The 27,954-nt window shown below is 33.9% G+C and overlaps 1 protein-coding gene and 1 non-coding gene across 7 annotated transcripts in view; one reads left to right on the plus strand and one right to left on the minus strand.

Annotated features, from left to right (window-relative positions):
• The window catches only part of axo (axotactin), a 228,528-nt gene that overhangs the window by 26,145 nt on the left and 174,429 nt on the right, over positions 1 to 27,954 (plus strand). The gene's annotated exons all lie outside the window — the stretch shown is intronic.
• TRNAV-UAC (transfer RNA valine (anticodon UAC)) lies at positions 27,418 to 27,500 on the minus strand. Its single transcript has one exon. It is a non-coding gene; the product is annotated as a tRNA-Val (tRNA).

Here is a 27,954-nt window from a genome sequence, read left to right on the forward strand (position 1 = left end):
TGTTATGAGATTGTTTGGCTAACCTAACCGGAGAAATTGTTTTACATAATCGCTAGGGGAAGTTATTGATTCACGAAGGGGGAATTAAGAAACACTAAGGCTTCTTTAATCTTAGGTCAGAGGGATAAACGTTCTTTAGGTCAGAGAGAAAAATTAATATTCTATTTTTAAATTGGGCTTCATTGATCTTTAGTGTCAGGAATTATAATTGACATCACTTGTTATCTTGGAATTATGCGGAAGTCTAAAGAGATAGAAATTCTATTTTTAAATACGGCTTCACCGAGCTTTAAGTCGGAGAGATAAATTGATATTCTAACGAAACCCTAATAGTTTAGCTAGGAAAATTTATGAGATGAAGAGATTAACGTAGGAAAAGGTTTCCTAGAAATTTGAAATGCGTTAGCGCAGAGTTGCCAAACAAAAGGAACACGCTGAAATTACGTTTAGGGATTATTTGGGCGAAACCGTTTTATCCATTTTATGGGATTATTAAGGCGAAACAGTTAGAGACATTTTGAAAGAAGATTTTAGGAAAGGTTTTAGAAGAGAATTTGAGGGTGAAACTCTGTGGTCGTTATAATACACAAGTTCCATTTGAACAGTGTTGTGAGGTCCTCTACCCCAACCCCAAAGGGTTCCGACCCCCCACCCCAACCCCGAAGGAAGCCCCCGGTACTCAAAGGTCCCCCAAGCTCCCAAAGAGCCCCAGCCCCCCAAACGCCCTCCTCAGACCCTCAAAGGCCCTCCTCTGGTCCTCAAAGGGCCCCCGGACCACCAAAGGGCACCCCGGACCCCAAAGGCCCTCCCCCCGGTCCGCAAAGGTCCTCCGGGCCCGAGACGCGCCGCCGGCCAGGACTGCGCCGCATGGGGCTGCGCCGCCGGGGGATGCGCCGCAGGTCGGGGGACGCGCCACCGGGCTGCGCCGCAGGGATGCGCCGCAGGGATGCGCCGCAGGGATACGCCGCAGGACTACGCCGCAGGGATGCGCCACAAGGATGCGCCGCTTTTTGTTAGAGTTCTAGTTTACTTTAATTTTAGTTAAGAGTTTGATGTTTGTTTTTGTGTGTGTGCGAGTTTTTTTTGTGTGTGCACATATCAATTCTATTTTCCTAAAATAATATAAAATTTTCGAGTGTTTGTGTGTGTGTAATAAGTTTTTGTGTGTGTGTAAGTTTTTGTGTGTGTTTTAGTTTTTTTGTGTGTAATTTTATGTTGGTTTGTAAGTTTTTTTTTGGGCTTGTTTAATTTTTTGTGTGTGTTTCAGTTTTTTGTTTTTATGTTATTTTTTTGTGTGTAAGGTTTTTGTGTGTATTTATTTTTTTTTGTGTGTTTTATTTTTTGTGTGTTTGTAAGTTTTTGTGTGTGTGTGTATTTGTGTGTGTGTGTGTAAGTTTTTTTTTGTTTTTGTGTATTTTTTTGTGTTTGTTTAAGTTTTTGTGTGTGTGTAAGTTTTTGTGTGTGTGTGTAAGTTTTTGTGTGTGTGTAAGTTTTTGTGTGTGTGTAATTTTTTATTTTATTTTGTTTGTTCGTGTGTGTGTGTATTAAATTGATTTTTGTTAATAGTGTTTTTTTTTTTTATTTTTTTTTTACTAATTTTTTTTGTGTGTAAGTTTTTGTGTGTATGTAAGTTTTTGTGTGTATGTAGTGTGTGTTTAAGTTTTTGTGTGTGTAAGTTTTTGTGTGTGTGTAAGTTTTTTTGTGCATGTGTAAGTTTTTGTGGTTGTGTAAGTTTTTTGTGTATATGTAAGTTTTTTGTGTGTTTATTTTTTTCGTTTTTTTTTTTGTTTTTTTTTTCATGTAAGTTTTTGTGTGTGTGTAAGTTTTTGTTTGTGTTTTTTTTTTTTTGTTTTGTTAATTTTTTTTTTGTGTGAGTTTTTTTTTTCGTGTGTTAGTAATTATTTTTTTGTTTTTTTTAGTTTTTTGTGTGTGTGTGTAAGTTTTTGTCTGTGTGTAAGTTTTTGTGTGCGTGTAAGTTTTTATGTGTGTGTTAGTTTTTGTGTGTGTGTAAGTTTTTATGTTTGTTTAAGTTTTTGTGTGTGTGTATGTTTTTGTGTGTGTGTTAGATTTTGTGTGTGTGTGTAATATTTTATGTTTGTGTAAGTTTTTGTTTGTGTGTGTGTTATTTTTTGTTTGTGTGTGTTATTTTATTTGTTTTTGTAAGTTTTTGTGTGTGTGTAATGTGGTTTTTTTTTGTAAGTTTTTTTGTGTTTGTTATTGATTTTTTTTTGGTAATTTTTTGTGTGTGTGTAAGTTTTTGTGTGTGTGCTTGCGTTTTTGTTTTTGATAGTATGGGGATTTTTTTAAGTTTTTTTGTTAGTGTAATTTTTTGTGTTTTTTTATGTTTTTTTGTTATTTTAAGTTTTTGTGTGTGTGTATTTGATATTTTGCTTTTGTGTTTATGTGTGTTTGTTTGTAAGTTTTTGTGTGTGTGTAAGTTTGTGTGTGTGTGTGTAAGTTTGTGTGTGCATGAAAGTTTTTGTGTGTGTGTAAGTTTTTTTGTGTGTGTAAGTTTTTGTGTGTGTTTGTGTAAGCTTTTGTGTGTGTGTGAGTTTTTGTGTGTGTACCCATATCAATTCTATTTTCCTAAAATAATATATAAATTTCCATTTCAATTCAGATTTTTCTCAAACAAATGAAAGAATTTAAAATACTGTTCTAAATTTTTCATAGAAGATAGAAAAGTTCAAGTTCTCTTCTGAATTTTACCAAATAACATAATTCAATTCTAATTTCTCCAGAGAAAATAAAAAGCTTCCACTTCAGTTTTAAGTTCACCAAGACATGAAAAATTTAAAGTTCACTTCTAAATTTCTCCGTAGAAGATAGGAAAAGTTATACTATGATTCTGATTATTTTCCATGAAGATAAAAAGTTTCACTTTAATTCTAAATTTTTTTAAATTCAATTCCGACTTTTCACAAAGAGCTGAAAAAATTTGAAGTTCTGTTCCAAATATTTTCCCGGAAGAAGAAAAGTTCAACTACGATTCTGAATTTTCTCAATGAAAATAAAATAAGTTATTGATCAATTCTATTTTCCCAAAATAATATAAAAAGTTTCCACTTCAGTTCAGATTTTTCTCAAAGAGATGAAAAAATTTAAAATACTGTTCCAAATTTTTCATTGAAGATAGAAAAGTTCAAGTTCTCTTCTGAATTTTACCAAAGAACACAATTCAATTCTAATTTCTCCAGAGAAAATAAAAAGCTTCCACAGATTATTTTCCATGAAGATAAAAAGTTGTACTTTAATTCTAAATTTTCTTAAATTCAATTCCGACCTTTCTCAAAGAGATGAAAAAATTTAAAGTTCTGTTCCAAATATTTTCCCGGAAGAAGAAAAGTTCAACTTCGATTCTGAATTTTCTCAATGAAAATGAAATAAGTTATTGATCAATTCTATTTTCCTAAAATAATAAAAAAATTTACACTTCAATTCAGATTTTTCTCAAAGGGATGAAAAAATTTAAAATACTGTTCCAAATTTTTCTTACAAGATAGAAAAGTTCAAGTTCTCTTCTGAATTTTACCAAAGAACATAATTCAATTATAATTTCTCCAGAGAAAATAAAAAGCTTCAACTTCAGTTTTAAGTTGACCAAGACATAAAAAATTTAAAGTTCAGTTCTAAATTTTTCCATAGAAGATAGGAAAAGTTATACCATCATTGTGATTATTTTCCGTGAAGATGAAAAGTTTCACTTTAATTCTAAATTTGCTTAAATTCAGTTCCGACTTTTCACATAGAGATGAAAAATTTAAAGTTCTGTTCCAAATATTTTCCAGGAAGAAGAAAAGTTCAACTTCGATTCTGAATTTTCTTAATGAAAATGAAATAAGTTATTGATCAATTCTATTTCCCCAAAATAATATATAAAAATTTTCGACTTCAGTTCATATTTTTCTCAAAGAGATGAAAAAATTTAAAATACTGTTCCAAATATTTCTTAGAAGATAGAAAAGTTCAATTTCTCTTCTGAATTTTACCATATAATAAATTTCAATTCTAATTTAACCAGAGAAAATAAAAAGCTTCCACTTCAGTTTTAAGTTCACCAAGACATAAAAAAATTTAAAGTTCAATTCTAAATTTTTCCGTAGAAGATAGGAAAAGTTATACTATGATTGTGATTATTTTCCATGAAGATAAAAGTTTCACTTTAATTCTAAATTTTCTTAAATTCAGTTCCGACTTTTCACATAGAGATGAAAAAATTTAAAGTTCTGTTCCAAATTTTTCATAGAAGATTGGAGAAGTTATACTTTGATCGTGAATATTCAAGTTCTCTTCTGAATTTTACCAAAGAACACAATTCAATTCTAATTTCTCCAGAGAAAATAAAAAGCTTCCACTTCAATTTTAAGTTCGCCATGACATCAAAAATTTAAAGTTCATTTCTAAATTTTTCCATAGAAGATAGGAAAAGTTATACTATGATTGTGATTATATACCATGAAGATAAAAAGTTTCACTTTAATTCTAAATTTTCTTAAATTCAGTTCCGACTCTTCACATAGAGATGAAAAAAATTTAAAGTTCTGTTCCAAATTTTTCATAGAAGATTGGAAAAGTTATACTTTGATCGTGAATATTCAAGTTCTCTTCTGAATTTTACCAAAGAACACAATTCAATTCTAATTTTTCCAGAGAAAATAAAAAGCTTCCACATCAGTTTAAGTTCACCAAGACATAACAAATTTAAAGTTCAGTTCTAAATTTTTATCCATAGAACATAGGAAAAGTTATACTATGATTGTGATTATTTTCCATGAAGATAAAAAGTTTCATTATAATTCTAAATTTTCTTAAATTCAATTCCAACCTTTCTCAAAGAGATGAAAAATTTAATCTTCTGAATTTTACCAACGAACACAATTCAATTCTAATTTCTCCAGAGAAAATAAAAAGCTTCCACTTCAGTTTTAATTTCACCAAGGCATGAAAAATTTAAATTTCTGTTCTAAATTTTTCAGTAGAAGATAGGAAAAGTTATACTATGATTGTGATTATTTTCCATGACGATAAAAAGTTTCACTTTAATTCTAAATTTTCTTAAATTCAGTTCCGACTTTTCACATAGAGATGAAAAAATTTTAAGTTCTGTTCCAAATTTTTCATAGAAGATAGGAAAAGTTATACTTTGATTGTGAATATTCAAGTTCTTTTCTGAATTTTACCAAAGACCACAATTCAATTCTAATTTCTCCAGAGAAAATAAAAAGCTTCCACTTCAGTTTTAAGTTCACCATGACATAAAAAATTTAAAGTTCAGTTCTAAATTTTTTCCATAGAAGATAGGAAAAGTTATACTATGATTGTGATTATTTCCTATGAAGATTAAAAGTTTCACTTCAATTTTAAATTTTCTGAAAGAAGTGAAGAAAAGATCAACTTCGATTCTGAATTTTCTCAATGAAAATGAAATAAGTTATTGATCATTTCCATTTTCTAAAAATATTATAAAATTTCACACTTCAATTCAGATTTTTCTCAAAGAGATGAAAAAATTTAAAATACTGTTCCAAATTTTCCATAGAAGATAGAAAAGTTCAAGTTCTCTTCTGAATTTTACCAAAGAACATAATTCAATTCTAATTTCTCCAGAGAAAATAAAAAGCTTCCACATCAGTTTAAGTTCACCAAGACATAAAAAATTTAAAGTTCAGTTCTGAATTTTTCCATAGAAGATAGGAAAAGGTATACTATGATTGTGATTATTTTCCATGAAGATAAAAAGTTTCATTTTAATTCTAAATTTTCTTAAATTCAATTCCGACCTTTCTCAAAGAGATGAAAAAATTTAAAGTTCTGTTCCAAATATTTTCCCGGAAAAGAAAAGTTCAACTTCGATTCTGAATTTTCTCAATGAAAATGAAATAAGTTATTGATCAATTCTATTTGCCTAACATAATATAAAATTTTCCACTTCAATTCAGATTTTTCTCAAAGAGATGACAAAATTTAAAATATTGTTCGAAATGTTTCATAGAAGATAGAAAAAGTTATACTTTGATTGTGAATATTCTTCATGAAGATATGGAGCTCCACTTTATTTCTAAGTTTTCTCGAAGAAGTGCAAAATGTACAAGTTCTCTTCTGAATTTTCTTAGAGAGGAGAAAAAAGTTAGCTCATTTCTGAAATTTACCAATGAAAATGAAAAATCTTCCATTTCATTTAATAATTTCAAAAAGACAAAAAAATTTAAAGTTCAAATCTAAATTTTTTCTATAGAAGATATGAATGGTTATACTGTGATAGCGACTACTTACCATGAAAAAAAAAAGTTTCACTCTATTTACAATTTTTATTAAATTCAGTTAATTCATCTAACCACCAAAAACAATAGGGTAGTTGAGCTCATAAATAATTATTAATAAATAATTAGAAACATTTCTACATGTTTAAGTTAGACTAGGTTAGGTTAACTTATCATGAGCGCTCATGATAAGCTAACCTAACCTAACTTAAACATTGTAAAAAGAATAAATCAGGTTAGGTTAGACTAGATTAAGTTAGGTCAGGTAAAGTTAGGTTAGGATAGGTTAGCCTACGTACGCGTGCTTAGGTTAGGTGAGAAACTGGCAAAAAGTTAGGTGTATGATTAGGTTAGGTTAGGTTAGATTAAGTTAGGTTAGGTTAAGTTAGGTTAGGCTAGGTTAGCCTACGTACAGGCGCGTACGTAGGCTAACCTAGCCTAACCTAACTTAACCTAACCTAACTTAATCTAACCTAACCTTATCATACACCTAACTTTTTGCCAGTCTCTCACCTAACCTAAGCACGCGTACGTAGGCTAACCTATCCTAACCTAACTTAACCTGACCTAACTTAATCTAGTCTAACCTAACCTGATTTATTCTTTTTACAATGTTTAAGTTAGGTTAAGTTAGCTTATCATGAGCGCTCATGATAAGTTAACCTAACCTAGTCTAACTTAAACATGGAGAAATGTTTCTAATTATTTATTAATATTTATTTATTACCTAACCTAACCTATTGTTTTTGGTGGTTAGATGAATGAACTGAATTTAAGAAAAATTAGAAATAGCGTGAAACTTTTTATCTTCATGGTAAATAATCACAATCATAGTAGAGCCATTCCTATCTTCTATGGAAAAAATTTAGAATTGAACTTTAAATTTTTATGTCTTTGAGAAATTATTAACTGAAATGGAAGCTTTTTCATTTTCATTGGTAAATTTCAGAAATGAGCTAACTTTTTTTCTCCTCTCTATGAAAATTCAGAAGAGAACTTGTACATTTTGCACTTCTTCGAGAAAACTTAGAAATAAAGTGGAGCTCCATATCTTCATGAAGAATATTCACAATCAAAGTATAACTTTTTCTATCTTCTATGAAACATTTCGAACAATATTTTAAATTTTGTCATCTCTTTGAGAAAAATCTGAATTGAAGTGGAAAATTTTATATTATTTTAGGCAAATAGAATTGATCAATAACTTATTTCATTTTCATTGAGAAAATTCAGAATCGAAGTTGAACTTTTCTTTTCCGGGAAAATATTTAGAACAGAACTTTAAATTTTTTCATCTCTTTGAGAAAGGTCGGAATTGAATTTAAGAAAATTTAGAATTAAAAAGAAACTTTTTATCTTCATGGAAAATAATCACAATCATAGTATAACTTTTCCTATCTTCTATGTAAAAATTTAGAACAGAACTTTAAATTTTTAATGTCTTGGTGAACTTAAACTGATGTGGAAGCTTTTTGTTTTCTCTGGAGAAATTAGAATTGAATTATGTTCTTTGGTAAAATTCAGAAAAGAACTTGAACTTTTCTATCTTCTATGGAAAATTCAGAACAGTATTTAAAACTTTTTCATCTCTTTGAGAAAAATCTTAATTGAAGTGTGAAATTTTATAATATTTTTAGAAAATATAAATGATCAATAACTTATTTCATTTTCATTGATAAAATTCAGAATCGAAGTTGAACTTTTCTTCACTTCTTTGAGACAATTTAAAATTGAAGTGAAACTTTTAATCTTTATAGGAAATAATCACAATCATAGTAGAACTTTTCCTATCTTCTATGGAAAAATTTAGAAGTGAACTTTAAATTTTTTATGTCATGGCAAACTTAAAACTGAAGTGTAAGCTTTTTATTTTCTCTGGAGAAATTAGAAATGAATTGTGTTCTTTGGTAAAATTCAGAAAAGAACTTGAATATTCACGATCAAAGTATAACTTTTCCTATCTTCAATGAAAAATTTGGAATAGAACTTTTAATTTTTTCATCTCTATGTGAAAAGTCAGAAGTGAATTTAAGAAAATTTATAAATAAAGAGAAACTTTTTATCCTCATAGAAAATAATCAGAATCATAGCATAATTTTCCTATCCTCTACGGAAAAATTTAGAACAGAACTTTAAATTTTTTCTGTCTTGGTGAAAGTAAAACTGAAGTGGAAGCTTTTTATTGTCTCGTGGGAAATTATAATTTAATTGTGGTCGTTTGTAAAATTAAGAAGATTAAATTTTTCATCTCTGAGAAAGGTCGGAGTTTAATTTAAGAAAATTTTTAAGTAAAAATAAACTTTTTATCTTACGGGAAAATAATCACAATCATGGGTAAACTTATTCTATCTTCTATGGAAAAATTTAGAACTGAACTTTAAATTTTTTTGTCTTTGTGAACTTAAACTGATGTGGAAGCTTTTTATTTTCTCTGGAAAAATTAGAATTGAATTGTGTTCTTTGGTAAAATTAAGAAGAGAACTTGAATATTCATGATCAAAGTATAACTTTTCCAAACTTCTATGAAAAATTTGGAACAGAACTTTAAATTTTTTTCATCTCTATGTGAAGAGTCGGAACTGAATTTAAGAAAATTTAGAATTAAAGTGAAACTTTTTATCTTCATGGTATATAATCACAATCATAGTATAACTTTTCCTATCTTCTATGGAAAAATTTAGAAATGAACTTTAAATTTTTTATGTCATGGCGAACTAAAAACTGAAGTGTAAGCTTTTTATTTTCTCTGGAGAAATTAGAATTGAATTGTGTTCTTTGGTAAAATTCAGAAGAGAACTTGAATATTCACGATCAAAGTATAACTTTTCCAATCTTCTATGAAAAAATTGGAACAGAGCTTTAAATTTTTTTCATCTCTATGTGAAAAGTCGGAACTGAATTTAAGAAAATTTAGAATTAAAGTGAAACTTTTTATCTTCTTGGAAAATAATCACAATCATAGTATAACTTTTCCTATCTTCTACGGAAAAATTTAGAATTGAACTTTAAATTTTTTTATGTCTTGGTGAACTTAAAACTGAAGTGGAAGGTTTTTTATTTTCTCTGGTGAAATTAGAATTGAAATGTATTCTATGGTAAAATTCAGAAGAGAACTTGAACTTTTCTATCTTCTAAGAAAAATTTGGAACAGTATTTTAATTTTTTTCATCTCTTTGAGAAAAATCTGAACTGAAGTGGAAAATTTTTATATTATTTTGGTGAAATACACTTAATCAATAACTTATTTCATTTTCATTAAGAAAATTCAGAATCTAATTTGAACTTTTCTTCTTCCTGGAAAATATTTGGAACAGAACTTTAAATTTTTCATCTCTATGTGAAAAGTCGGAACTGAATTTAAGAAAATTTAGAATTAAAGTGAAACTTTTCATCTTCACGGAAAATAATCACAATCATAGTATAACTTTTCCTCTCTTCTACGGAAAAATTTAGAACTGAAATTTAAATTTTTTATGTCCTGGTCAACTTAAAAATGAAGTGGAAGCTTTTTATTTTCTGTGGAGAAATTAGAATTGAATTATATTCTTTTGTAAAATTAAGAAGAGAACTTGAACTTTTCTATCTTGTAAGAAAAATTTTGAACAGTATTTACAATGTTATCATCTCTTTGAGAATAATCTGACTTGAAGTGTAAAATTTTATATTATTTTATGAAAATAGAATTGATCAATAACTTATTTCTTTTTCATTGAGAAAATTCAGAATCGAAGTTTAACTTTTCTTCTTCCGGGAAAATATTTGGAACCGAACTTTAAATTTTTTCATCTCTTTGAGAAAGGTCGGAATTGAATTTAAGAAAATTTAGAATTAAAGTGAAACTTTTTATCCTCATGGAAAATAATCTTTGGAAGCTTTTTATTTTCTCTGGAGAAATTAGAATTGAATTGTGTTCTTTGGTAAAATTCAGAAGAGAACTTGAACTTTTCTATCTTCTATGGAAAATTTGGAACAGTATTTTAAATTTTTTCATCTCTTTGAGAAAAATCTGAACTGAAGTGGAAACTTTTTATATTATTTTGGGAAAATAGAATTGATCAATAACTTATTTTATTTTCATTGAGAAAATTCAGAATCGAAGTTGAACTTTTCTTCTTCCGGGAAAATATTTGGAACAGAACTTTAAATTTTTTCATCTCTTTGAGAAAGGTCGGAATTGAATTTAAAAAAATTTAGAATTAAAGTGAAACTTTTTATCTTCATGGAAAATAATCAGAATCATAGTATAACTTTTCCTATCTTCTACGGAAAAATTTAGAAGTGAACTTTAAATTTTTCATGTCTGGGTGAACTTAAAACTGAAGTGGAAGCTTTTTATTTTCTCTGGAGAAATTAGAATTGAATTATGTTCTTTGGTAAAATTCAGAAGAGAACTTGAACTTTTCTATCTTCTATGAAAAATTTAGAAGAGTATTTTAAATTCTTTCATCTGTTTGAGAAAAATCTGAATTGTAGTGGAAATTTTTATATTATTTTAGGAAAATAGAATTGATATGGGTACACACACAAAAACTCACACACACACAAAAGCTTACACACACACACACAAAAACTTACACACACAAAAAAACTTACACACACACAAAAACTTGCATGCACACACAAACTTACACACACACACAAACTTACACACACACATAAACTTACAAACAAACACACATAAACTTACACACACACAAAAACTTCCAAACAAACAAAAACTTACACAAACACAAAAAATGAAACACACAAAAAAAAATACACACACAAAAAAAAATAACAAACACACAAAAACTTACACACAAACAAAAACTTACACACAAACAAAAACTTACACACACACACACAAAAACTTAAATACAGACAAAAATTTACACACATAAAAAAACTTACACACAAACAAAAACATAAACCCACACACAAACTTACAAACACAAAAAAAATTACACACACACAAAAACTAACACACACACACACACAAAAAATTACACACACACAAAAACTTACACACACACAAAAACTTACACGCACACACAAAAACTTACACACACAAAAAAACTTACACACACACAAAAACTTACACACACACAAAAACTTACACACACACGAAAACTTACACACACATACAAACTTAAACACACACAAAAACTTACACACACACAAAAACTTACACACACACACAAAAAACTTAAACACACAAACAAAAACTAACACACACACAAAAACAAACACACACACAAAAAAAACAACACACACACAAAAAAATAAACACACAAAAAAAAATACACACACAAAAAAACTTACAAACACACAAAAACTTACATACGCACAAAAAGCTTACACACACAAAAAACTTAAATATACAAAAAAAACTAACACACACACAAAAAATTAAACATGCACAAAAAAACTTACACACACACAAAAACTTACACACACAAAAACTTAAACACACACTACATACTGACAAAAACTTACATACACACAAAAACTTACACACACAAAAACTTAAACACACACAAAAACTTACACACACAAAAAAACTTACACACACACAAAAACTTACAAACACATAAAAACTTAAACACACACACTAAAACTTACACACACACAAAAACTTACACACACACAAAAACTTAAACAAACAAAAAAACTTACACACACACACAAAAACTTACACACACACAAAAACTTAAACAAACAAAAAAACATAAAGACACATAAAAAAAAAACTTAAACACACAAAAAAACTTAAACACACACACAAAAAATTACACAAACAAAAAAAATTAAATAAAAAAAAAAACTAACATACAAACAAAAAACTAAAACACACAAAAAACTTACATACACACAAAAAACTTACACACACACAAAAACTTACACAAGCACAAAAAAAACTTACACACAAACAAAAAATTACACACACAAAAACTTAAACACACACAAAAACTTACACACACACAAAAACTTATTACACACACATACACACTCGAAAATTTTATATTATTTTAGGAAAATAGAATTGATATGTGCACACACAAAAAAAACTCGCACACACACAAAAACAAACATCAAACTCTTAACTAAAATTAAAGTAAACTAGAACTCTAACAAACAGCGGTACATCCCTGCGGCGTATCTCAGTGGTGCATTTCTGTGGTTTTTCCCTGCAGTATATTCCTGTGGTGCATCCCCTGTAGTGCTCTTTCTGACCCGTGGTATATCCCTGTAATACATCCCCATTCAGCACAGTCCCTCCCTATAGTATTTCTCGGGCCCGCAGGAATTGTTGTGACCGGGGGGAGGACCTTTGGGGTCCGGGGGGGGCTCTTTGGGTGTCCGGGGGCCCTTTGAGGACCAGAGGTGGGCCTTTGAGGGTCTGAGGAGGGCGTTTGGGGGGCTGGGGCTCTTTGGGAGCTTGGGGGACCTTTGAGTACCGGGGGCTTCCTTCGGGGTTGGGGTGGGGGGTCGGAACCCTTTGGGGTTGGGGTAGAGGACCTCACAACACTGTTCAAATGGAACTTGTGTATTATAACGACCACAGAGTTTCACCCTCAAATACTCTTCTAAAACCTTTCCTAAAATCTTCTTTCAAAATGTCTCTAAATGTTTCGCCGAAATAATCCCATAAAATGGATAAAACGGTTTCGCCCAAATAATCCCTAAACGTAATTTCAGCGTGTTCCTTTTGTTTGGCATCTCTGCGCTAACGCATTTCAAATTTCTAGGAAACCATTTCCTACGTTAATCTCTTCATCTCATAAATTTTCCTAGCTAAACTATTAGGGTTTCCATTAGAATATCAATTTATCTCTCCGACTTAAAGCTCCGTGAAGCCGTATTTAAAAATAGAATTTCTATCTCTTTAGACTCCCGCATAATTCCAAGATAACAAGTGATGTCAATTATAATTCCTGACACTAAAGATCAATGAAGCTCTATTTAAAAATAGAATATTAATTTTTCTCTCTGACCTAAAGAACGTTTATCACTCAGACCTAAGATTAAAGAAGTCATAATGTTTCTTAATTCTCCCCTTCGTGAATTACTAATTTCCCCTAGCGATTATATAAAACAATTTCTCGGGTTAGGTTAGACAAACAATCTCATAACAGTCGCGTCAAGCATATCCATTCTCACTGACAACAAACAGACATAAAACAGGAAACATAAATTGCTGTTGTCATCCTTAAATGTGAGAAAGTTCCTGTTTTTCCATTCTCACTGACAAAAACCATGAAAACAGACATAAATGTGAGAAAGTTCCTGTTTTTCAAATTCTCACTGACAAAAACAATTAAACATCCATTAAAAACATCAAATAAATCGACCAACACACATAACCATCCAAGAAAACATACATAAATGTGACAAAATTCCTGTTTTTTCATTCTCATTGACAAAAAAACATAAACCACGTGGTTCTATGCCAATATATGGTGTTAAAAAAAGTTATAGGTGGCAGCAGGGGTGTCGCGTGGGGCTCAATAAGGCCATTCTACTCCCAGGTAGAAATATGATGTTTTTACTAGGAGATTTTAACGCCCAGGTCGGTAGAAATAGAGATAGATGGTATCCTAGCCTAGGTAAATTTGGTGTAGGAAAGGAAAACAGTAATGGATACAGACTTTTGCAGTTTTGTAGGTATAACAATCTAGTGATACCCAATACGGTGTTTGGTCGTAAAATGGCTCATAAGTTAACATGGTATTCACGTGATGGTAAGACAGCAAACCTTATTGATTATGTTAGGGTATATAGGAGTGCCGTTATTGATGTTAAACAGTAAAGATCACCATCTAGTAGTGTCAAGGGTTAATTTATAGCTGAAATATCGGAAGGGTAACTACCTCCCGGGAAGTTATGATGTTGGTAGACTCCAGGATGAGAATTTGAGAGAAACTTTCCAGGAACAGTTGAACACTAAACTTGAGAGTTTAAAATTTGATAATGTGGTAGATGATTGGAATAATTTTAGAAAAATAATTTGTGAAGTTGCTGAAGGTGTCTTAGGGAAGAAAGCTAGGACTACAGCTGAGAATATTAGTAACAAAACTCTATGCTTAATAAAAAAGACTAAAGACGTGTAAAAGCATCATCCCAGTAATATATCATGTGAAAACAAAACCAATGTACGGGAAGTGACAAAAGTATTAAAATATGAACTAAGGAGGTGTGAAGTGGAGGCTATGGATAAAATTGCCGAGGATCTGGAAGATGCAGCTAGACGGCATAATAGTAAAATATTGTACTGGCATGTTAACAAATTGAGAGGGAGTAGTCAATCCGGACTTGGCCCAGTTAAAGATAGGAATGGAGCTGTAATTAGCGATAAGGAAAAAACTAATGAAAGATGGGCCGAACATTTTGAGAATTTGCTAAACCAAGATAGAGTTGCAGGAAAAGATATAGAGGAAAATGAAAATGTTTTTAATACCTTGGATGTGAAGGAAGATTTGTTTTGTGAGGAAGGATTAGCGACAGCACTAAAAGGATTAAAAAATAATAAGGCTCCAGGTGCTGATGGGGTGGTAAATGAGTTTTTTAAATATTGTGGCTCTGAGGTTAAAAATAAGTTACTGAAGATTATGAATATGATTTTTGAAAAAGGGGTTTTAGGAAAACCTTAATTAAGCGATTTTATAAGAAAGGTAATAAAAGTGAGTGTGGTAGTTATCGAGGCATTAGTCTGGTCTCTGTAGGTAGTATATAACTTAGTAATATGATGCTTTTTAGACTGAAAGGTGCCAAAGATAAGTTTTAAGAGAAGAACAGTGCGGTTTTAGAAAAGCCAGAGGATGCGTCGATAAAATTTTCACTCTTAGGCTAATAATTGAGAAGTGCCCGAGATTTCAAACACCTTTTGTCCTCAGTTTTATAGATTATGAGCAAGCGTTCAATTCTGTTGATAGAAGAGCTTTAGTAAAGGTTTTATCCTTGTATGGTATACCAGAAAAATAAATTAAAGTGATTAGTGCTATGTACGAGAATAACACTGCTGCGGTTAAGGTAGGAAATGAGGTTAGCAGCTGGTTGTGAATTAAATCAGGATTTAAGCAGGGTTGTGTTCTATCCCCCTTTATATGGATTATTTTGATGGACCTTGTCTTAAGGAGCACAGGAAAGGCAATGGGAGACCACGGAATCAAATGGAGAGGAAAAAGTCTCCTGGACTTAGATTATGCTGATAATTTGAGCATCCTAGATGAAGGTGTGAGCAAAATGACTGACGTTTTAGAGGTTTTGCGAGTTCAGGGTGCTAGAATAGGTTTGAAAATTAATGTTAAAGAGACTAAGTCACTAAGGCTAGGGATAAGTGAAGATAAAAAGGTGACGTTGGGTAATGAAAAGACTGATCAGGTGGGCAGCTTCACTTACCTTGGTAGTATTATTAGTAAAGATGGTGTAGCAGTGAAGATGTTAAAAGTAGAACAGCGAAGGCTCAGGGTGTTTTTCACAGTTAAAAAAAGTTTGGAAAAACAGGAAGATAAGTCTGCAACCCAAGATTAGAATATTAGAAGCTATAGTGACGACAGTGGTCAAAAATGGCTCTGAAGCATGGGCCCTCCGAAAAGCAGATGAAGATTTGCTAGATGTTTTCCAGAGAAATTGCTTAAGGATTTTTCTGGCTACCCGGCTTACTGACCCCATTGCAAACAATAGGCTATACGAAAAATGTGGTTTAATACCGCTCTCTAGGGCTATAATGAAAGAAAGGTTGAGGGAGCTAGGGCACGTTGTGCAGATGAAGGATGATAGATTGCCGAAGATTGTTCTTTTCGGCCAACCGTCTAGGGCTAAAGGGAAAGCAGGTCGTCCTTGTCTGGGGTGGGAGGATGTCATAAAGAAAAATTTAAAGGAAATGGGAACTTCGTGGACGGGTGTAAAAAGGGAGGCTTTGAATATATTGGGGTGGAGGAGGAGCGTGCATAGCTGTGTTGGCCTCAGTAGTATGTTAGACTAAATCAAGAAACACTATGGGAATTCAGGTTGTCTAAAGGGCGCACTAGCAATATCTCAGGAACAGCTATAGGCACTAAGCTGAAAATTTCAAGAAATGTCGAGGGGGATGATGAAATGAATTAAAAGACGTTACATTCATTCAGTACGTCAAATGGGCATGTCCGATATATCTCAGGAACGGCTAATCAATCAATCAATCATTTATTACCCACAACTACAAGACAACAAGTAGTACAAGTGGAGTATAAACATCATAATAAAAAAGAAAACAAAAAAGAACTCAACAAACACTAGCAATTAAATTAAACTAAGAAAAGAACTGTAAAAGACCGTGGTCAGGGCCAATTTTACAAAATGCATCTGCAGAAAGATTTTTGTGTAGGTCACCGAGCTTTTGAGTTACATCCGTAACATCGAAGTTTTTAACTAGATACTGATTTCTAGTCCATGGCGGCAGAGAAAGAAGAAATTGGCAAAATTTGAAATATGTAACTTTAATCTTTTTTAAATCCTTTAGCTTAAGAACAGAATGATCAGAAAAAGTCGAGAATAAGCGCCCAAAAGCTCTTCTGTTATATTTTCCACGGTTTGCAACAATTTTTGAATAACTGAACAGAATTTTTCTTACTGAATCAGCAACGATCTGCTTACGAAAAAGAGCTAGAGAATTAGAAAAATTAATATCAATCCACTGAAAGGAAGAGACGGAAAATACGGAAAATTTACTGCATATCAGATAAGTAGACGAAGACAGATTATAAGATAAGAATTCACACTAGTCAAGATTTAGGGATAGACCAATATTTATGAAAGACTGAGCAACTAAGGAAACCATCGCAGAAAGAGCAGATTCAGTACGACTAATCAACAGAATGTCATCAGCATAGGCAATGCAAGAATATCAGTAGAACCAGAAAAATAAGTGCCTGAGATCTTTTCCAGAACAGTAGAAATACAAATTTTGAAAAGGGCTGGTGATAAAACACCTCCCTGCCTAACACCACGAAGCACTTTAATAGTTGTTTCTGGAGAAGATTTCAGGCGGAGTTAAGAATTAGAATACCAAAACCGTAGAAGGTAAATAATCGAAAAATTAACACCAAAAAAGGCCAAAGAAAAGAAAAGCTGGTTATGAACAACAGAATCAAAAGCCTTTGAAAGATCAAGTGTACAGAGATATACGCCTTTACCCTTAAAAGAATTAGAAAGTAGAATAGAAGAAAGGACACGATGAGCATGTTGCCACCCCACACCAGGCCTGAAACCAAGTTGATTTTCACCAAAGAAAGAAATATTTTGAGTTAGAATAGGTAAAAGAATATACTCGAAGACCTTGCTAATATTGCAATAAACAGAAACTGGACGGTAAGAAGAGCAATCTGTTGGGGGTTTACCTCTTTTTAAAATTGAAGTCACGCTGCCACACAAAAAGCTTTCCAGGACGACAGAAGATGCCAAGCACATTTAAAACAAAAGCGCAAGATGTGACACAAGTTCAGCACATTGGGGAGTTAGATGCTTTTTAGAGATTAAATAAAAAAAAACAAGTTTTTTAAACTGAAAGTAAGGAGCGACATTAAAACTTAAAACGAACAGAAATTATTCCGTATATGAAGGGGGCTGTCCCCTCCTCAACGCCTCGCTCTTTACGCTAAAGTTTTTTATTGTTTTAAAAAATAAAGTTGTGAGACAGAGTCAAACTTTACCGTAAAGAGTGAGGCGCTGAGGAGAAGACAGCCCCTTTCATATACGGAATAATTTCTGTTCGTTTTAAGTTTTAATGTCGCTCCTTACTTTCAGTTTAAAAACTTGTTTTTTTTTCATTTAATATCTGATCGTTTTTTAGTTAATGCAGCTTTTATTTTGGCTCACCGTCATTGAATAAGTAAACAAAATTTGCATAAAAATTTTACTTTTCTTTTACTAAATGGCTGTCTCTAAATTTGGTTCTGACGTAATTTACAAATTAACTTACGTAACGAACTTCTATATTCGTATATTTTTCTTCTGGCAAAAAACACAAAGTAATGAAATTCACACCATCATATTCAGCGTATCAGAGAACCCTACTGTAGAGGTTTCACGCTTCTATCTACAAAAATGTGTAATTTTGTATTTTTTGCCAGAAGAAAGATCACGGATGCGTGTTTATTTGTTTTTTTTTTTTTTCTTTTCCCCAGGGGTAATCGTATTGACCGTCTTTAACTTTTATGGGGGTCTTTCCCCCTTTTTTCGAAAATCAGCCAAATTTTCTCAGGCACGTAACTTTTGATGGGTAAGATTAAACTTGATGAAACTTATATATTTGAAATCAGAATTAAAATCTAATTCTTTTGATATATCTTTTGATGTATCTAATCTAATTCTTTTGATTGGTATCAAAATTCCGTTTTTTAGAGTTTCGGTTACCATTGAGCCGGGTCGCTCCTTACTTACAGTTCGTTACCACAAACTGTTTGATACCATCAGCATCAATAGATTTCGACTTAAGATGATTCAAAGCATTCAAAACTTCACAACGCGATACAGGTAGAACAAAGCGCTGACTTAGAAATCTAGGGACCATTTTAACAAACGCTTCACCAAACTTTCTATGAACAGAATAATTCAAAACGGAGAAAATCTTCGAATAATATGCATGCCAAGAACTAGGTGGAATAGCACACGAAGAGCCCAACTGATACCGAGAGGGAGTATTGGATGGGAAATCAAGTATATTTTAAATTTCACTTGGGTAGGGGACCAAGGGGGAGCTTATCATGTAAAATAACTATTTTTAGTAAATAAGCCAAAAATAAATTTATCTAAACAGACAAATAGTTTCAACAATATATAACACAGTAAGATGCTTATCCTCTATCTACATTCGTCTCTCTTCAAGGTTGGAATATGATGTTGATCAGTACGTCTTCGGGCTACAGAAGGCAGAAAAATTCTTTAGATATTCAATGCATTTGTTTGAATAATATTCTTTCTACTCATCCATCCAAAGTTCTATAGTACAGCTATTGTTAAAATCAGTATCAGAAGTCTGTCAAAAATATTAAACAGTAAGCCGAAATCTTAATTCTTGTGTAGGGAACCCGGAATAGCTTTACAAAAATTCCTTTTTTAGGAAATAAAAAATAAAGTCAATTAAAAACGAACAGAAATTAATTCGAGAAAAAATTTAAAAGAGAATATTTTTTTTAAAAGAAAAGTATTCAAATTTAAAATGAACAGAAATTACTGCTAACAAAAAAATTAGACCCGAAACGAACAGAAATTACAATGAATAACCGATTAAAACTTCAAACAAACGGACATAATCAAAAACAGGAATAGGAATAAAGCCTCCTAAAAGTGAAAGCCCCATTTACGCTTTAGTGAAAACATAATATGTTTTAAAAGCTCCTCGAAATAAAAAACGTTTCCAGTAAAGTACAAATGAAGCTTTGGCATTTAGAAGCCTTGCGGGTAGTTCCCCTAGAGACAAGAAATGTACAAGAAAAAAATAGAGGAAAGAACATCCCGTAATAGGGTCCAAAAAAGAGCCAAAAACATTTTCTGGTTGGCTCAAAACTTATATCCTTACGCCCCTGGGTCACGAGGACTACAGTGTACAAGAATAAAGAGAGAGAAAAATATTGTTCCCCAGAAAAAGGTAAAAGACGTTTGGCCTTATAAGGATTTAAGCCTTACATTTTTCAGTTTCTGGGCCAAAAGAACCCTCGTGCACTTAAAGTAAATTAAGCTGGGGCATGGGCCCGCGAAACCAGTTTTTTTTTGTATTGACTTGTCACTTATATCTGAAAGTACTGTAGTCAAGGGATGGTTCAATTGAAATTTTGGGGGATAGGGAGGCTAAAAGGTCTGTTTTTCTCTGAATAACCTAGAACCCAAAAACTAAGTCTCTGGCCAAGTGAGTCCGAATGTTCAAGAACAGCTGGAGCCACAGGCCTCGAAAAATTTCCACCCCAATAGTCATGGCCTCTTCAAAATTACGGTGAGAAGTCCCCTGGCCACGAAGAGCACAACATTGGAAACATTAGTTCGTAGGCATGATATCCCGAAGGGAGACACAAAAATGACTTAAAACTTTCTTTTCTAATCAACTCAAAACTTAAATTCTTGATTCGGCTGAAAATAGAGTCAGCAAAGTCAATATTTTTTTTTCTGAATGGCTTGAAACTTAAAATTATATGTTTATGTCCAAGTTAACCGTATAGTTAAAGAAAAACTTCATTTTGGAAGCACGAGCTCCTCAAAGTTGCGGTAGAAAATAGAGAGAGAAAGAGGAAGAGAGAGAGATAAAGAGAGGGGAAGATAGAGGGAAATAGACTGTCTTTTTTTAAATTGCTTTAAAATTCCCTGGTATGCTTCCTGGGCTACGGAGACCCAACGTTTGTGTTTGCCCGAAAATCGTTATGTCAGTAGTAAGCTATCTAGTACTTTCAACCGTACATTCAACCGTACATTCACGCCTACAAGAATATACAGTGTGGTTTCACGTGGACATTGCAAAAAGCGACCAATCCTTTACCTATAAGGTGGTCAAACATGTTTTGAGAGTATGGTTGTGATTGTATAAGACAACCGGACTGGTTTTTGAGATAACACCCATTTTTTAGGGGCCAATCAGAGAGAGAGCGGAGGTTACTCTATATACGATAACTCGATTGGTGATTGGATTAAAATAAAAGGAGTGATTTTCATTGCAATTCATATTAGTAAGAGAATTGAATTCGGAGAGAATAGTTTATTTGAGAGGATATTAGTAGAGAAAATGAGTGGAGCATTTACACTATTGGAGATTGATGGTGGAGCCGGCAGCAGCAAAGATATACGAGTACCAAATGTGGCTGTGGAAATAACCGGAGGCTGTAGACTATGCCTTGAATGGGATGATATGTATGCTAGATACATAATATCATTAAGCAAATTTAAGCAGGAGGAGCAAATATATTTTGCTGCGAAACTGAAAATTGTGCAAATAAATAGACTTCAGGCAGCATTAGATGTGCTAGTGAAATATATTGATGAGAACAAAATACATCAGTGAATAATATTGTCGTAATTATGTTCAATAAAATTGTTTCTAAATCAAAGGTATTTTTCTTTCTATAGTAGACTAGCGTATATTTTTTAGAGTAGAAAAAATTCTGGTTAGTCTGACGTTGGTTGTGAGAGTGTTTGGATTCTAAGAAATGGATAGATTTGAGAAAGAGCGAATCATGGGGAATCTAGTGCTTATGGAAAAACGTTTGATTCTAGATGATGATTTTCTAGAGTTATATGTTCAAAGGAAGATATTTTCTCAGGGATTCTTGTCAATACAGTGAAAAATGATTCTCCGTCATTAGACTACTGCATAAAGCTTTTACGTTGTGGTCCAAAGGCATTTACACAATTTATTTACATATTGATCACGACACGGCAAAATGATATTGTGGATATGCTTTTAAACACTATTTTAAAAATTTAGGACTTTTTTTCATGAGACAGACGGTGTTCAAGGATGATTTACTCCTCTCTCTCTCTCTCACTATCCCACTCAATTTGTTGTTGTTGGTATCTCAATTTCATTTTGGCAGTGAGAGTGTCAACACATGAAAAAATGTTCCATACATGTCCACTATGTATGTGCACACTGGGCAGTAGGTCATCATGTGAGAATTGCACAATGATTGATGAGTATGATGAAAAATTTAGATCATGCAACCCGTGTAAACTGCATAGAGGATAGGCGGCGCAAATTTAAGGTCGTAAGTGATTTCTTAAAGAGATGTATGACTCTTATCCTAGTGGAACTTTATGTTCCCACTCTCCTTCTAATATTTGTAATCAATGGCTCAATACATATTCCGGTATTATTGGACACAATCCTTAGCGTTATTTTAGTTTATTGTTAAGAGATTGGTATCGTCGTGGTTTTAGATTGTTCTGGGAGGAGGAGCCGGGTCAGCTATTCAACTGTTGGAACAACAAAAGAATATGGTTTCTACGTCATCGCTGTGAAGACAATGGGTGTTATGATTATTAGCCCACTGATTTTTATTTGGCTGTGACGGAATGTGATTCGCCACTTGAGGACACTGTTTGTGACATTGCTTCAAATAAGCAAATTGAAACATGTCAATTCTGCAGAATGAATGAGAATAGTATCATTGACTATACAAAGAGATATGACAAGAGTGAAGTTACAATCTACTGTAGAAAATGTGACCCTGACATTGCAGTACATCAGGATCAGTACACTGTGAATTCAGATAATCTACCTGCATTAGTTGTTGTCGACAAATACCTATACCTAGTAGAAGATGAAATCTAAAGAGTAGAAAAGTCGTTTTTATCATGTATATACATTTTTTTTTATTTATTAATAAACAATTTCACATACATTTAAAAAAAATTTTATTCGTAGGGCACTAAAATCAATATTAAAAACGCTTGTAAGTATATTTTCCACTAGAAAGTCGTTCAATCGAGGTAAGTCAACGTAGATATCGAGAAACTGCTTGTAGGTATAGCCACGACATCTGAACATGAAAAAGAGTAGTGCATGAAAGCCACATGTCTTAGTCGTTAATGTGAAACTTAAGTCCATTTTGGATCGAAAAATAAAACTATTTCCGTAAAATCTGAGCTAATAAGGGTTTTTGACCGTAAACTCTAGCTTTTTGTAAGAAAATTGTGGAAAATACAATTCTCTGGTTCAAATGTGAAACTTAGGTCCATTTTGGATCGAAAAATAAACTATTTGTGTAAAATCTGAGCAAATAAGGGGTTTTGACCGTAAACTCTAGTTTTTTGTAAGAAAATTATGTAAAATACAATTCTCTGGTTCAAATGTGAAACTTTAGTCCAGTTATGGATAGAAAAATAAACTATTTCTGTAAAATCTGAGCTAATAAGGGTTTTTGACCGCAAACTCTAGTTTCTTGTAAGAAAATTATGGAAAATACAATTCTCTAGTTCAAATGTGAAACTTAAGTCCAGTTTTGGATACTCATAATGATGAGGACTGATGGTTTTAATTAAATATTTTTTTCATAAAAACAAACTATTTTTTTTAAAACTTCGAAATTATTCAACTTTATTTTTTTTTGTACGTATCTTAAAAGGACAAAATATGCTTACGACTCTAACAATTGTACTCTAAGATTGGTCAGAGACACGATGTGGCTTTCCCACTGGTATTCTATGAGTAGAGAGGGGTCAGGAGGCGCCACCCATCACCCCTGCTGCCACCTATAACTTTTTTGCACCCCATATATGGGCATAGCCTCCCTAGGGAGAACACGTGGTTAATGGGGTCAATGACCTCTTTTTCCAAGGTCGATTTATTTGATGTTTCTATGTGTAATAACTCCGGGGAGAAGGTTGCACATGCGCATTGAATTCTAACGGGAACAATGTTATTGATCTAGGACTTGAGGGGGAAGTGAATTTCCGAGAACTTGATTGCGTAATCGATCGTGAATGTCATGGGGTCCAGAAATAGTATTTGTTGTTGTTGCTCTCGCCAAATGTTATGACTTTCCCGGAATTTGGAACACCTGTGCTGTCGACCTCAATTCACCTATCGTGAATCATTAATTCCTCTTAAAAACAACAAATTAATTCCCCTTTCTTGACAGATCAATCAACCAATGACATCACCTAACCTGAACTTTAAAAATTTTCGCCTAGAAACATTTCTCCAGGAATAGATCCAAATCATTAATGTCTTTGCCTCGGGAACAACTCTTTTGGTCGAACTCCAAAGGATATTAATAACCAAAGGCCATGGAAACAATTAGGCAAGAAACATCTTAGCGATGAATTGTTTTAGCGCGCGAAAAGGTTTCCTATTAATTTGAAATGCGTTAGCGCAGAGATTACAATAACAAAGGAACACGCTGAATTTGCGTTTAGGGATTATTTGGGCGAAACCGTTTTAGACAGGCTATGGAACTATTTCGGCGAAACAGATAGAGACATTTTAAAAGAAGATTTTGAAGAGATTTTAGAAGAGAATTTGAGTGTGGTCGTTATAATACACAAGTTTCATTTGAAGAGTGTCGTGAGGTCCTCTACCACAACCCCAAAGGGTTCCGACCCCCCTACCCAACCCCGAAGGAAGCCCCCGGTCCTCAAAGGCCCCCCAAGCTCCCAAAGGCCCTCCACCGGTCCCCAAATGTCCCCCAGGCACCCAACTGCCCCCCTCCGGACACTCAAAGGCCCCCCAAGCTCCCAAAGGGTCACCGGCGCCCCAAAGGCCCACCCAGACCCCCAAATGCCATCCCCGGACCCCCCAAAGGCCCATCGAGCTCCCAAAGGACCAACGGGGTCCCAAAGGCCCTCCATCGGTCCACAAATGTCCCCCCGGCACCCAAAGGCCCTCCCGGCGCCCCAAAGGCCCACCTAGACCCCCAAATGCCATCCCCGGCCCCCCAAAGCCAAACCCCCCGTCCCCCAAGGTTCCCCCGAGCTCTCAAAGGACCACCGACCCTCAAGGGACCCACATACCCTCAAAGGCTCTCCCCTTGCACCCGTCTTTCGTTGATGTGTGTTGTCTGAAACCTATGATTTGGGATGTGTAGTTTGCTAATTCATGCTTTTCTGAGCTAAGGTTTCCTAGTATTTCCTAGGTGAATGTTGTATGAAACAAATAGTTTGGGATTAGTAGTTTGCTATTTAAGGCTTTTATGAGCTAGGTTTCTTAGCCTGTCGTTGGTGTGTGTTGACTGAAACTTATGATGTGGGATATGTAGTGTGCTATTTTGGACTTGTCTGAGTTGGATTTCTTAGTCTTTCCTAGGTGTGTGGTGTCTGAAACCTATGATTTGGGATGTGTAGTTTGCTATTTTCGACTTTTCTGAGCTGGATTTCTTAGCCTTTCATAGGTATGCGTTGTCAGAAAATTATGATTTGGGATGTATAGTTTGCTATTTCAGGCTTTTCTGAGCTAAGGTTTTCTAGTATTTCCTAGGTGAATGTTGTCTGAAACCAATAGTTTGGGATGAATAGTTTGCTATTTTTGACTTTTCTGAGCAGGGTTTCTTAGTCTTTCGTTGGTGTGTGTTGTGTGATACTTATGATTTGGGATATGTAGTTTTCTATTTTTGACTTTTCTGAGCTTGATTTCTTAGTCTTTCATAGGTGTGTTTTGTATGAAACCTATGATTTGGGGTGGCTGGATTGCTCGTTTTGACTTTTCTGAGCTGGATTTCTTAGCCTTTCATAGGTGTTTGTTGTCTGAAACATATAGTTTGGGATGACTAGTTTGCTATTTTTGACTTTTCTGAGCTAGGTTTCTTAGCCGTTCATAGGTGAGTGTTGTCTGAAACCTATGATTTGGGATATGTAATTTGCTATTTCCGACTTTTCATAGCTGGATTTCTTAGTCTTTCATAGGTGTGTGGTGTCTGAAACCTATGATTTGGGATGTGTGGGTTCCTATTTTTTTCACTTTTCTGAGCTGGATTTCTTAGCCATTCGTAGGTGTGTGTTGACTGAAACCTATGATTTGGGATGGTTAATTTGCTATTTTTGACTTTTCTGAGCTAGATTTCTTAGCCTATCATATGTGTGTCCTTTCAGAAAATTATGATTTGGGAGGTGTAGTTTGCTTTTTGGACTTTTCAGAGCTAGGATTCTTAGTCACTCATAGGTGTTTGTTGTCTGAAACTTCGAGTTTGTGTGTGTGTGTGTGTGTGTGTGTGTGTGTGTGTGTGTGTGTGTGTGTGTGTGTGTGTGTGTGTGTGTGTGTGTGTGTGTGTGTGTGTGTGTGTGTGTGTGTGTGTGTGTGTGTGTGTGTGTGTGTGTGTGTGTGTGTGTGTGTGTGTGTGTGTGTGTGTGTGTGTGTGTGTGTGTGTGTGTGTGTGTGTGTGTGTGTGTGTGTGTGTGTGTGTGTGTGTGTGTGTGTGTGTGTGTGTGTGTGTGTGTGTGTGTGTGTGTGTGTGTGTGTGTGTGTGTGTGTGTGTGTGTGTGTGTGTGTGTGTGTGTGTGTGTGTGTGTGTGTGTGTGTGTGTGTGTGTGTGTGTGTGTGTGTGTGTGTGTGTGTGTGTGTGTGTGTGTGTGTGTGTGTGTGTGTGTGTGTGTGTGTGTGTGTGTGTGTGTGTGTGTGTGTGTGTGTGTGTGTGTGTGTGTGTGTGTGTGTGTGTGTGTGTGTGTGTGTGTGTGTGTGTGTGTGTTTGTGTGTGTGTGTGTGTGTGTGTGTGTTTCTGTTTTTGTTTGTTTTGGTGTGTGGGTTTTTTGTGGGTTGTTTTTTTAAGAGTGTTGGTGGGTGTATGTGGGTGCGCGTGTGTTCATTTGTTCGTGTGTGTGTGTGTGTATATTTTCATGTGTGTGTGTAAGTTTTTGTGTGTGCATTTAAGTTTTTGCTCGCGTGTGTAAGTTTTTGTGTGTCAGACAAACTACGTACGCGCGCGTACGTAGGCTAACCTAGCCTAACCTAACTTAACCTAACCTAACTTAATCTAATCTAACCTAACCTAATCATACACCTAACTTTTTGCCTGTCTCTCACCTAACCTAAGCTAACCTAAGTGAAGCGTACGTGGCCGGCCACTTAACCGAACCTAACCTAACCTGCTAACCCTAGTTAGGTTAGGTAACCTAACCGAACCTGGGTTAGGTTAAGACCACTTAACCTAACCTAACCTATCCTGGGGGTGGATACCCCGACTGTGCCGCTTTTCTCAAGGTCATTGCTTTTGACTGACAACACTAACATCAAAACTTAAACGGTCAGAAATAGAGGCTGTTTCTATAGATTTAGAATAAGGTAAAAATTGTCAAGTGTGGGACTCGAACCCACGACCCCATATGGGGACCAGATCTTAAGTCTAGCGCCTTAACCACTCGGCCAACCTGACTTTTAAATAATTTTTGATCATATTCATATTGTAATTCAGTTTCATTGGTAAAGTTCAGACTTGAGCTAACTTTTTTCTCTTCTTTATGAAAATTCAGAACCTCGTCTAAATTAACCTTAAAAATCAAATAAAGCTATGGCGACTTTGCATATTTTATTCAACATATTCGACATAGCGCTGGAGGGGTGTATTCCTGTCGACTTTTGGAGGATGTTTCCCCATTTTTCGATAATCAGGCAATTTTCTCAAGCTCTTTTCTCAAGGTCATAGCTTTTGACTGACAACACTAACATCAAAACTTAAAACGGTCAGAAATATAGGCTGTTTCCATAGATTTAGAATAAGAAAAAAATTGTCAAGTGTGGGACTGGAACCCACGACCCCCTATGGGGACCAGATCGTAAGTCTAGCGCCTTAAGCACTCGGCCAACCTGACTTGTAAACAATTCCTGATCATATTCATATTGTAATTCAGTTTCTTTCTGTGTGTGTCGTCTCTTAGTGTGTGTTATCCCTGTGTGTTAGTCGTCTCTCTCTGTGTGTGTGTGTGCGCACGTAACCTCGTCTAATGTGAATTTCAACCATTCAGGCTGGTGGACTAAGACCCCTATTCTGAGCTAGTGAATTTCGACCATTCAGGCTGGTGGACTAAGACCCTAAGTCTGAGCTAGTGAATTTCCACCATTCAGGCTGGTGGAATGAGACCCCAATAGTGAGCTAGTGGATTTCCACCATTCGGGGTGGTGGACTAAGACCACAATTTCCCAACTCTTGCATTTCAAGACAGAAATTTAAAATGAACTTCGAAAAATCATGAGAATGTAACTGTGAGAAGGTAAAGCACAGCAAGTCACTACTGAAATATTCCAACTCTTGCATTTCACGATAGA

The sequence above is a fragment of the Artemia sp. Qi Xiang Cuo genome, chromosome 14 (assembly GCF_049724085.1).
Source record: "Artemia sp. Qi Xiang Cuo chromosome 14, ASM4972408v1, whole genome shotgun sequence".
Classification (NCBI taxonomy): domain Eukaryota; kingdom Metazoa; phylum Arthropoda; class Branchiopoda; order Anostraca; family Artemiidae; genus Artemia; species Artemia sp. Qi Xiang Cuo.